The following is a 13,524-nucleotide window of genomic DNA, read 5'->3' on the forward strand; positions in this document are numbered from 1 at the left end:
TAAAACAATTTAAAAAAACATATCATACTTAAATATTCAACAGCATATATTCCCCATTAAATTACTGAGACATAACCTTTAATATGTTAAGGACAAAGTTTTGTCTGGCATTATTTTATAAGTTTTCTTCTAGTATGAAGAGCTAGAGATTATGAGAACCTAATTTTGAAGAGTTCTATCCAGAATTTTCCTTCTTAAAATAATGGGTGCAGCTAGAGAAACATCTTTTAAAAATCAATCAAATCAGGGTTCAGCAGAGCTGCATATACATAATTTTTTCACTGAAACCAGGATAAAGAGTAAATGCCTTCTGTTCAAAATTGGTTGTCTGTCATTAACTTTTTGCAATATTAATAATAGTAATTACACTAAACTACTTGAACAAAGGAAATTAACTAGGTTGAGATTTTTGGGTGGTTTTGTTTTTTGTTTTTGTCTGGGTATAAGACTCAGACTTAATGGAATCTTATGTTAAAGTATAGGTCTAAGCTAGTTCAGAACTGAAAACTTATCAGACATCAGTCATGTAGCAATAATTTGATTTCTGCTTCTAAAACATAATACAAACTTACAACTAAAAATAAACCTACTGATATTGCCTGTTTTCTTTTAGTGCTAATACCCTAAAGGAAAACAGAAAGACGACAGACATAACATGAAATGTCCCTGTGAACATTTCTAACAGTGTAGTGCTAACCAATAAACAATGTTTTATTGTTGCTGAAGAGCTGATGTTTGGCAACTGCTGTTTTTGAACTAATTGCTGTGATTGTTAAACTGAAATTAGAGTTTCAGGTGTAGAACAATCTGTATTCAGATGTAGTGATGGTGAAGGAAAAAAATTGTTAGAAAAGGTATCTTATCATTCAGCAAAATTTTAGGTTTTCCTACCTTTGCCTACGAAAATGTGATCATTATTGCTAATTTTCAAGTATTTTCTGTCTTCTAATTCCATGGAGACTTTTGGGTTTTTCAGTGCTCTAGTAGTTACTAGAAAGATTGTGAAGAGACAAATCAAGACTGACATGATATTTTTACCACCAAGAAGCAAAAAAGAGGAGCAGTATTGAAAGAAAAGCTGCCTGAGACTAAAGGCCCCAGGCAGGAGGAAGATGAAATAAAGTGGCCTTAGGTAAATCCACCCTAAAACTACAAGGAGTTTTAGCATTACACCAGCACACTGCTGTCCCAGAGGAAGTAGTGGGCTTTGAAAGTGGAACTAGAAGACCCAGTCTGAGAGTTTAAATGAAATTGAACTTAAGGCCTGAATCACTGGTTCATAGCTCTGTGAAGATGCTCTAAGCTTACATTTCTGTTTAAGGTCCAACACTCTTGCTGTACACAGGTACTGTCCTCTTACTGATTTTAACTTGAAATTGAAATAAGGGTCCAACAATCAGACAGACTGGGTTAATTAATAGTCAAATATATTTTTCTCCTTGAAGCAGGTACTTGGGTTAAGCAGTGAAAGAACAACTCCTAGAAGGAGTTACAATATATCTTAGAAATAAAGACATAGTGATTGTCTTCTGAAGCAGAAACAAAAGTAGATAACCTTTCAGACCATTAATCAAAGTGTTTACAGTTTGTCTTTCAAGGTGATTGAAAGCATAAAAAATGTTCAACAAAGAAAATTAATCTGGTTTTGGTGCTTCCTGTCTCACCACTCTGGGGATGTTGAATAACTTTTCTTGTCCAGAGTTAGACACATAACTGTCATGTATTACACCTGCTGCTTCCTTAAAATTGCTTTCTCCTTTGAGTGTATCTAATTCCACAAGCAATGTGAATACCAGTTTGAATTTGAGAATGTACTAGTTGTGACTTGGAAAAAAGATACAAGAGGGAGGCGACTTAATTTTATCTCCCTGGAAATTAGAAGAAAATATGGGGGATTTATAATTTTTTTCTTTGTTTTTTTCTTCTTTTATATTTTCATTTATTTTTTTTCCTCTCTTTTTTTTTTTTTTTTTTAATTGGAAGACAGAATGCCTCTTCAGCAACAAATTCTCCAACCCTTTAAGTTTCAAAGTTGTGTTTGTCATCAGAGAAGTTATAAGTTCTGTAATTGCAACTTCTTAGAATTGTGACATACAGAGTGAACTTTATTATATGGGAGAGGTCAAGCTGTGATATTCATCTGCATTAAATCCTCTAAATTCAGCTGCACTTGTGACTAATGCCCACTGTGAGCTGCTTGTCCTGAAGTTACTGGAAGATGTGTTTTAAGAAATTTAGTCTCTGAAACAAGACTGGCAATTTATTATGTCCTCTGTGAATCCTACATATTCTCAGAAAGAAAAATGAGTATAGGAGGGTAAATGTATTACAAGCTTCTGGCAAATATGAGAAAACTAGAAAAATACCATGTAGTCCTGACAGCACCAATAGGTAGAACGTACTGTGAAGACTGTATAGGACACTGCAGATCAAGGGCTTCCTTGGTAGTGGACAAAATGCCTGAACTTCACTTTATACATATGTCAGTGAATTGCAGGAGAAGCAGATAGTGTATCATATTTTCTCAAAGTTATGGCAGCTTCTCCATCCTTGAGTATACAAAACTTAACATAGCCCACAAACATCCATTGTCACTGCAATTAAGAGTTCTAAGGATGGAAATACTAACCTTAAAAAAAAAAAAAAAAAAAGGAATTGATAAATAATAATGAATTTTGGGAAAAGCTCAGACTTTCATATATAGGATTCATATGTAGGATTCTTACCTTAGTGAACCTCAAGGTTAATCTTAATTGAGGCACAGAAGTCTTTAGCAGTACAGGACAAGTGCACCAATAATCTCTTTTAGCTAATAAAAGGGAAGGAATTGGAAGTTATAGTCTCATGCATAAGTGAGGAAAAAGAGATTACAGTAATGTGGCAAATAATATTTTATGTTTATCTGTTTAATACATCAGATTTTTGCCTAGACATATCTGCCATGCCAATATCTTTGGAGCAAAGCTGAAGTTGAATGTCACCGTTGTAGTACTCTGAAATATTTCAGCATTTATTTGGTTTTTGTCTGTATGTTTGCTCAGAGTTAGGCAACTAAAATATTACCTTCTTTTCCTCCTTTTTTATTTTTTTTCCCTGGAAACCTGTTCTTTTATCTTATTATTAAAAAAAATACAATTATTCCCCAGATTAATAATTAATATTTAGTCATATTTATGAGATAATAACTGAATAGACTTTGCATTTTGGTGAATTTCCCTGTTTTAGATTACCCTTATTTCTTTGCTTGTGGTTTAGCACTCTTTCTTTACATAGAAACCTGATAGTAAAATTATAAAAAATAAAAAAGAGTTAGACAATCCAAACTTCAAACAATCATTGGGCCTGACAGAGAAAAATATTTAAGCCTTTGGCCTGGAGTATATTTTTAAGTGCTGTGCTGATATGGAGTCATTATAAATTAAATATTTTTTCCTTTTTCTTTTTTTTTAAGACAAGTGTGTAGATTTTAACCCAATTACTTTGGCCACAAATAAAAATCACTCAGCTTCATGATCATAAATAATGCATTTTTATACAGAGTGCAAACTCAGTAGCATTTATAATCTGCCCACAGTCTTCCTAATAAATTAGGTCAAATTAATAGTTGATGTTATGCATACTGACATGAATGAAATTACATTAAAGATTAATTTGGCCCACTGCTTAAAATTCGGTTTTGAACCTCTAGGGTTAGACAATTTGCATTATGAAGAACTGATTCTGTATTAAGGTTACTTTTGAGTATATATGTTCTGAAATCTGACTTATATAAAAATAAATGCCCTGATCAGTTTTGAAGAGGAGAAATTATAATAATATTGATAATAACCACTGTGAAATAATGTCTCATTTTCAAACTGACTGTCATTGCTTCTATAAAGGCACAACTTGTTGCAAACACAGTTTGAGATAGAGCCCCTAAAGAGAACTCTAATGTATTTGTGTATGAGGGGAGAGTAGTGTTATAACACACCCCTGATGGCAGGATAACTAAAGTTCTTTTCCAATGATAGAACCCTTTGACTGGATTAGAGTGAAATTACCCTAAATGGTTAATATTTATAAATATATATGTGGTGGGTTTATTTCAGAACAATTTGGTTGCAATGCAATGGAGATAACCTGGTTTGGTTATTTATAGAAATATAGCAATATAAAAATGTAAACATAACACTTTAGAAAATGTATAAAGAAAGAAAGTGTAAGGAAGAATAAGAGTAGAAAGATATCATCACCTGTGAATCCAGTGAGGAGACCTGCAATTGCAGTGTCTGTTTGCCAAAGTGATAGTTGCTGTCTTGATCCTTTGTGGGTGGGGGAAGCCCACAAATTATAAATTCCAATGGGTTAATATAACTAATCAGGTATATTAATTATCAGGTTCAGGTGGGAGTGCCCAGGTAGGAGTGTTGTACACCATTGAAGCACTGTGAACCATGTGGTCTGGTGGAAGGCCCCAGAAATGAGTCTGGGGGTATTTTGATGGTTTATGACACCTCCTAAGACATGACAACTGTCTCATGCCAGCATAGACGAGCCAGGTGAGCCTCAACAGAAGGGATGAACACTGTCAGGACTACATGCAAATGTCCCAAAAATTCCCCTGGGTGTAAGGGAGCAGTTTCACACCTGAACCAGTTGTGTAAGGGAACTGTGTAAGGAAGGACATTGACATGATAGAAAAAGCATTATCCCACCTAGCAGGATCTGCTTCTTATCAGCTTCTTTCCCTAGCTGACTCAAACCCCAGCTTGTTGCTAAACAGGTTGGTTTGGCAGGGTCATTCTCTGGATCACACCTTCTGCACCTGGACAGTTCTCATGCAGATCAGAGCTTTCACTACCATACACCCTCCTTCTTTTCCTCTCCCTCAGTTCAGGGTACAAACCTCACCAAAGACCTCTGATGCTTTTGCCAATGGCCAATTGTTTGAGTCATTAACTCAGCATTTCAGTCTCACACAGGCAGTGAATATAACCTACCTTGATATTAGCACGATCATCTAAGCCATGTTGTCATGGTCTAGCTTGGTGAATTCTTAGAACTAAGCTTCTACAGTAGCTGAACTGGGAAATGACTAACTTGGGAAAAGGCATACTGAAAAGTGCCTGGGTATCCCAATGAACAGCAAATTGAACATAAGTGAGCACTGCATCCTGCCAGGAATGAAGTCTAACGGCACACTGTGTTAAAAATACTGCTGGTGTATGAAGGAAGTGATCACTCATCTAATAAACAGAGAAAATATGCAGAATAATGCCCTCAGTTTTGCCCTTCCCAGTACATGAAGGACATCTAAAAATGGAAGTGAGCTCAGAGGATGGCCATCCAGGGCTGGAGCACTTGCCTCATGAGGAGAGGCTGAGAAGCTGAGGGAGTCGGGCTTGTTCAGCCTGGAAGTTATTTGGCTGACTAGAAGTGGAGTACATGAATCAGAACACCATATGAAGGCAGGTTGAGACATTTGCATAGCTAATATAAATAGGATTTATAGAAACCTATGCCCATCTGGAGCAGCAGGTAGAGGCCAGGCAGGATCTGATCAGTAAGACGGATCTAGAAGTTTATGTTTGAGCAACTGTTTACTAAAAGTGGCTAATAAGAAGTAATAGGACCCCTAATGTCTAATTGAACATAAGTGAAGTACCTTAGTAAGGTACTAAGTGAACATAAAAGTAGAAAGGATGAGATAAAGTCAATTGGTAGGTTGTGAAACCAGGTTTCAAATATAACTTTTTGTCATACAGCCGATTTTCATTATACAACAGATTTCCTACTGTGACATTTTCTTCAATGTGCCATAAGTATCTTTAAGGAACATTGGGCATATGTAGAGAATATGAGATGATGGCTAACAAATGTAAGAAAAATAACAAACTAATAATTTATAAATCACATTACCTATGAACTAGATTTTTCCTGCCCTTTCATGTCTTTGAAAAATCTGTATAAAATTTATAAACACAATTTTACTCTGAAAACAAGAACATTGTTTTTTTGTCAGAGAAAATAGTACATGTGAAATTAAATATCAAAAGTTAAAACATCCATACTAATGTCCCGGTTACATTTTTGTTTACAGGTCAATATTGACTACAATTCGAAAGAAAGGCAAAGGTGGTGTTGCTATATTCATTAAAAAAATACTTTGTAAAACACACTAATTCTTCCAGTTTAAGGAAAAAAAATTGAGAAACCAAAGTATGGCATTGTTTCTCTTTTCTCAGAACAAATAGTGATGCAGAAGTTGATGGTTTCTTTAAGAGTCCTGAATTTAGTTTTCTGGAGTTGTAGCTGTATATAAAGTTTCTCACCTCTCCAAAATATCTTTCACCTCTTTTTGTTGATCTTCTTAGACAATTTAGAATTTCTGATATCATTAAAATTCTTTTGCTTCTTGCTGGCTCTCAGGTTTACCAACTGTCAGTCTGGTATAATAGATCTTGTTAGAAAAGTTGCCATTCAAGAAATTTATTTAAGGACACGTTATCTTAATTTTGAAAACTATGTTCTTTCTCAGTGATTTCATTGTAGTAGTTAAATCTTGTAGGAAAAAGTGTAATCTCCTAAAAACTTTCATTGATCCCTGTACAAAAGTGTATCATTATCATAATGTTGGCAAAATAGTTAGATATCAGGAAATGGTGCTGTGAATTTTAGCTGATGTAAAGGAATACTATAATTTATAATAGAAATTCATGCAGCAGTTCCAGTAAGATGTTACATTTTGAGTGCTATTTATTTTGGAAAGCAAAACTGGAATTCTAAATGTGTTATTGAGCTTTAATAAATTTTTGAGAAATATTTACAGATAAAAATAATTCCAGAAAATTAGAAATAAACTCATTACAATACCTATGGTATTTAAAATTTTATTTTGATTCAGTTTAGGTATTTGTTTCTTAAAATAAAATAGGAAAAAAATGCAAAGTAAAATGAGAATGATATCTAGTGGAACAGGAAAATAGTCAATATGAAAAAAATGTTATTGAAGTAATGTAGTGCAAGCCCATATTTGAGGTAAACAGCTTTCCTTCATCAAATAACTTTTAAAAAGTTGCAGAACACTATTATTTTTTTTGCCTACATAGGCCTTGTATGATGTCTGTAAAAATTTTCAAATTAAATTCAAATTAGGTTTGTTATTGGGCCTAAGTGTTTAACTAATGGGAAGGATTTGAGAAAAGGACACATGAACAGTGTACTTGGAAGGAAAAAATGTTAGCTTTCCACAGGAAGACAAAGAGATACACGTTCATATTGGCACACACTTATTAAACCATTTTTCTGTTCATTGACAGGCAAAACATTGGAAACCTCCTGCCTGGGAATGAGGAGTCTAAAGCCAAAGATGAGGAAAAACAAAAAGTACATCTGAGAGCAGCTGTGTGTCTCTTTCAGAGATGAGATGCAGTTCTGTAAGATGTGTGAGTTAGCCTAACAGCCTTAAGAACAGCAAGAAACTGAATCAGCTCAGCTGTACTGAGGGTTCATAAACTCACAGCTTCCATGGTCCTGTCCTCTCATCTGATTTCTGACCATGTAGTGCTACCCCAAACTATCCCAATAAAAAGAAGGGGGACAAAGAAAGCAGGAGAAAAAGCTGGGTCAGTTTCCCAAACAAGCCTGTTCCAGTCACAGGAGTGACTGGAGTCACTAAGTCAGTAGGAGTAGAAGTCTGGGTTTTTAGAAAAAGTCTCACAGTAAAGTTATATTTTGGATCAGACTTAGACGCAGATTCAATCAACTCAATTCATGTGTCTGCAATACAGATTTCTACAGGTCCTTCTAGTGTCTATACCTCTCTTTAAAGTCAATGGGGGTCTCTGATGGTTCTTTGTGTCAGTTTAGATGGTGCAAACTATCCCACCTTCACCTCATAACAACTTTCAGAAATATACAGATTTCCCACATATTTTATGTTTGCTAGTACTGTCTAAACATCTCATATACCTAAATACATATTATTGAGTGGTACTATATAGCCATGTTAAACCTACTGACCTCAGCTTGCAGCCAAGTTATAACTAGTACCTAGAAAACCATCTGCTAAAATAAAAGTATTTACTTCTGGATGACAAAATAACTTTCCACATTCTTTTAGTTAGATCTCTGCTGACTTAGCCATAATGACTGCATGTAGACACCTTTTGCTATTGCATGCATTTGCATTGTGTTGATCTTCAGCTACCGTGATTAGGAGATAGTCTCACCCATGATCTAGTATATCTCTGTTGTCTGGAGGGATTTGTCAAATTACACACCAACTGAAAAATGAACTGAAAGAAGATGTAGATCTTTTACAGACAATCTTTTCTTTCTTTCCTACAGGAGTCAGAAAACTATCCATCTCAAGCAGAATTGCATCAGCGAAATAACTTCATGTACAGCTAATGTTTCCTCTTAATAAACCACAAGATCCTAAATGTAGTTGATTATGGAAATCAAACCTGATTAATTCTTTATGACTTCTCAGGTAGTTTTGCTTTCTAGTAAAGTATATAGAATATATTTACTATATAGTATATACTATATATACTATTTACTATACGTAGTATAGAATATATTTACTATATAGTATATACTATATATACTATTTACTCTATGTAGTATATTTCTTTGGTCTTTTCTGCCTAACCCTGCCATTCTTCTTACCACAGCAGTCTATTGGTATTTGTCCAAGGAAGGAGCCAGTACAGCCAATGTTCATGTGTTGCTACTCAGAGACAGGCAATGTTAACACTTTCAGACCACCACTGGAAGGCTATACTTGATTAGCACTAAGTGGGTTTTGCAAAAAGCACTTTGAATATGAAGCTAAAGTCATGAAATTGCGATGGCAGTAAAGAACAAAATGGGACTGGATGGTGGTGCCACCTGGGTCAGAGCCAAACTAATTTTCTTAGAAAATCTCAAGGCTTCAACTGCTCAGTGGGCCTCTAGCTTATTTAAATACTTTTGTCTATGTAATTAGATGTGAATTAGAGTTTTAGATTAAATCTAAATAAATTAAAGTGTTTTCTTAAACAACTTTATATGAAATTGTGTGGGTGGAAGAGTAGTAGTGCATCTTTCAACCTGATAGTGTATATTGTAAACCAAATATTTAGCAATAGTCTGTGGAATTGAATTTTAGTAGAATCTGTCCTGGAATGAACCAAGGAAAGCTTTCATGGTAAAGCTAATGTCACAGCAATTGTGCATGTCGGAAATTTTGCATGTGTTTACTGCATCTTAAAGTATCCTTAATATCTGTATGAATTATTCCAAAATTAATTTGTCTCTGACTATCTATGGAAAAACATATATCACAGGACACAGAAATAAAATAAAGAGGCCATTGAACTGTGTCCAGGCTCTGCAGGGTAGATGCTTAGTAGAACAAGAGTGGACTAAAAAAATCCTGTCTTTTGCATTACAAGTCAAATTCATTATGTTGAAGGCAGCCAAAAAATCCTTCTTCCCCCCTTAAAATCCACTATTCATTGTCACAATGTTTCCACTGTTGTTACTGAAAATAATTGCTCATGTACATGTGGTATGGGCAGTTTTCTGAATTTCAGTTTCCTGACACATTTAACACACAGACTTTGCTGTGTACAGAACTATTACCCCATATCAACTCTGAAAAAAGCTCTGTTTTTAAGACATAAACTGTCTTTCTAAGGTACTAATTTACCATAAAGAGAATCAGAATTCATGGACTATCTTTTTGTTACTCTTAAGCTAAAGGCTTTCCAGAGGTGTGATGCAAATGGGTAATTTTGTAAGCTGGAAGTCACATTGCTTCTGGAGGGGCCCCATGTTTAGCTCTCTGGGCCATAATATACCTTTGAATAATTTACAAGGTCCAGCAGAAACTGAGCTCAATATGAATGCACGAGAACTTAAATTGTTCAGAGGTACTTGAATTTATCTCCTCAATTTTGGCAAAGGATGACTTTATTCAAAGAAATTAGTCACAGATATAAATGTCTGTGGGGCTGAGGCTTTGAGGGGATTTGTAATGAAGAACATTAAAACTGTATGAAACAGTAAGGCTAATATCAGCAAACAAGTCAGACACATAAGTAAGATGTTAATTTTCTTTTCTACATTTGTACTGTTTGTGTGTATCAAAGTTTTCTCATCACTGAAAAAAACTTTCCTGCAATCAAAAATTTTTCCTAAAGTAGCACCTATAATATCTACAGCATAAACATTTCTGTAAATTCTGGTAATGAGATTTTGAAACAGGAGAGATGTAGGAAAATTTATAGTTTCTTTTTTTGGCTCCAACGATTTTTAGGTAAATTTTAACATCTGGCACCATACTATATCCTGGAAGACCTACAAGTTTTCACGGGGGAAGAACTTTTATTATTCTGTAGGCCCAAGTTCTGCTTTTTACATCTGGTTTATTTTTGATGACTTTAAATGTCTAATTTTCTTTTCCTGGGCTACCCTAAAAATAGTTCTGTTCAAAGGTAGATATGCTTTTCTTGCTTCCTCTAAACAGAAAATATACAATGAGCCTTGCTGGAAAGATTAATGATTAGGAATTAATTTTTCATAATGTCTAATGATCTGTCCTCTGATCCTACCCTGCTGAGAGTGGTCTATCACTTTCATGTAAGTGGTCTCTTTTATTACATGCTTATTCTTCTAGTAACTATTATAGATATATTATCTAGTTAAGCTTACCTTGAAATATAATTCTTACTGGCACCTTGAAAGCTCTGTTATTTATCTTTTTAGAATCCTGTCATCTGTGTCCAAGTGGTTATCAACTATTACATCTTCCCTGCATATTAAAGGATATCATGCTAATATGTCAATACATGAAACGTGTTATCTCTTCACAGCTAGGAGATTAATTTATTTCTGTTTGGTTTAGTTGTAATTTGTCTATTATCACACTCTTCTCTGGTAATGCTCTGGTAATATATTGGTATAAACCTCTGACTAAACTAAATTCAATCAGTTACAAAAATTAATTTGTGGTAGAAATGAGTTTTCTCTGACTGGTACAGAACCAAATGATCCTTCATCAGGAGTCAGGTTTGTTTTGCAGCAGAAAATAATAACTTTTCTAGTATTAATATTTGGCATCTCTGCCAATGGCAGGAGGGCTGGAAATAAATGGTGTCTAAGGTCCCTTCCTGCCATTCTATGATTTTATGATTTCTGAATAAGAAAAAACTGCTATTTTTAGTTACATACCTTTTGGCTTCTATGACTTCCTAAACTAAACTGTTTTTCCCCCCTTCTGTTTCACTCTTCTCTCACACTCCCCTGACCTCTTGAGACAGTAAAAGAATTCTTCAGTGACTGCTATGAGTTAATGCTTTGGAAAATGTAATACTAATGGACATATCTCAAGATCTGCCTGCTGAAAAGAGTTATTTTGCTATGAAAGTAACTTTTTTAAAAGAGCAATGAAAAAGAAAGTAAAATATGTCTGATTCCTGTCTTTCATATTCATCCTCCTCCCCCAAGTTCAAATCCTTTTAATTCCTGGATGAAAAGAGAATGTGGAGGCTGGTGTCATTTAAATATTTTATTCATTACACTTACTACATGATTTGTGGGTAGGAAGTGGGTAGGGACTATAGGGCTCCTTGGATACTGCTACAACAGCTATGAATCTATTTCTTCAGGCTTTGAACATATTTAACTCTTTGCAATGAATTATAGGACAAAAATTCCTGTAAAAGTACCTGTTCGTGTTGGCATCCTGCATAGTGAATAAAAAATAATTAAATTCCCCAGTACTGTCTAAAAAGAGACAGTAGAGACCTACATTAATATATACAGTGATATAATTAACATTTCTTTCTGAATGTGAGTGAATAAGTAATGCCATGGGAATGATGAGGACATAGATCTGTATGTAGATTTCTTATAGTAACATAGAAGACAAAAGATGATATTGAAGGCTACAGAATTACTTCAGATGTGTGGTAGTGAAGTTTTAAAAGACTGTCTCTGAGTAATTCTGATAACATGAGCATTTAATGGTGTTTTTTATCAAATTCAAAGGAAGCAGCACTAATACCAGATCTCAAAAGTATTCCTTCCAATTTCACTGTAAAAAAACTCAGTGTGCTAGTTCACATGGCATGAGAAAAAATTTCTGATGGGGAAAAAAGATTAAAAGTCCTGGGCAATTTTAGTCTCATTCACAGCTAACAGCTGTGCAACTAACATCTAACTAAAGGCTGTTTTACCCATTTTATCAGGTCATCAGTGAAGATTCAAGTCTACATGATGTTATTTGCAGTTCTTAGTGAAAACAGATTGCAGTGATAAAATACCAATTTCTGATAGCATATTTTGAGATAACATGGGCTTTCATGTGACATAATGTTGTGATCTGTTTTCTAGTCAAATAGTAGACCTAATGCCTCTATGTTTTCTGCTTGGCCATTACAATTTCTGCTTCCAAAATTAACTAACTAGGTGCTCATATTTCTGAACAAATAATGTTACAAATTTTATCAGTGCAAAGCTATGATTATAAAATCCAAAATGCTAATTTATAAGCACTTACTTATTAAATTTTCTATGATGCTTGAAAGAATAGCTCAGTTTTGTTCTCAGCTAGGGTTTTTAAAAATAAACAAACAAATCTATCCCTTTTCAGTATACTAAATCTCATCAGGCAGATATATCTTAAGAACAGATATATCAAATATTAATTTTTCAATCTCTTATGAAAGTATGAATTTTTGTTTGTTAACATGTCTCACAGGATTACCTATCATTAGAAGCTGTGTGTTGCTAAAAAAAAATCCATTAAAAATGTGGACTGCAGTTATTGAAAATGTACTGATAGAAGTTTAGTTCCTTTCATTTGTATTTAGCCCTTGAGGCAGACAAATATAAGTTTTTTCCTCTGAAAGACCACTAAAATTCATATATTTTGAATGAAGACATTATCTATTACCTATTCATTTTATTTCCTCATATCAGGCAATTTCAGCATTGGAGAATGTCACATGCACATATGTAGGAGATCAGAGGAATGAGTGACTGGCTCAAAACAAGTGTGTGTGGAGTGCATGTGTGCAGCCAGAGGAGCTCTGTGAAGGACGGACAGAGCACTGCCCCACACCCGGTCCCCGGAGCCCCAGTCAGCCTCTGCCCAGTCCCTAAAGGGCTGCCAGCCACACAGCATGCCAAAAACCCCCAAATCAGTCAGATGACTGCTGGATAAGGTCACAATAACTTCAAGTAGCCTTGTAGTTCTTGTGAGAGGGAAGGATTTTTCTTGACTTCATGTTTGGGGCTATTTAGTTGTAAGCAGGAGGTATTACAAAGAAATGGAGAAACTTTGGAGAGTCAGTGTGCTGTCAGGAACATTGAATTATTACATGTGGTCATTAAGGCAAAATGTAGCCCGGAAATGAATCTGCAAATAATCAGAGGGTATTATGGGTTAGAAAGGACCTTAATGGTCATCTAGTCCAACCTTCTTGCAATGAGCAGGGATAATTTCCACTAGACCAGGTTGTCCAAAACCCTATCCAGCCTGGACTTGAA

Source organism: Pseudopodoces humilis, chromosome 2, assembly GCF_049639895.1.
Source record: "Pseudopodoces humilis isolate 2021_Gansu_Grassland_sample_001 chromosome 2, ASM4963989v1, whole genome shotgun sequence".
Taxonomy (NCBI): domain Eukaryota; kingdom Metazoa; phylum Chordata; class Aves; order Passeriformes; family Paridae; genus Pseudopodoces; species Pseudopodoces humilis.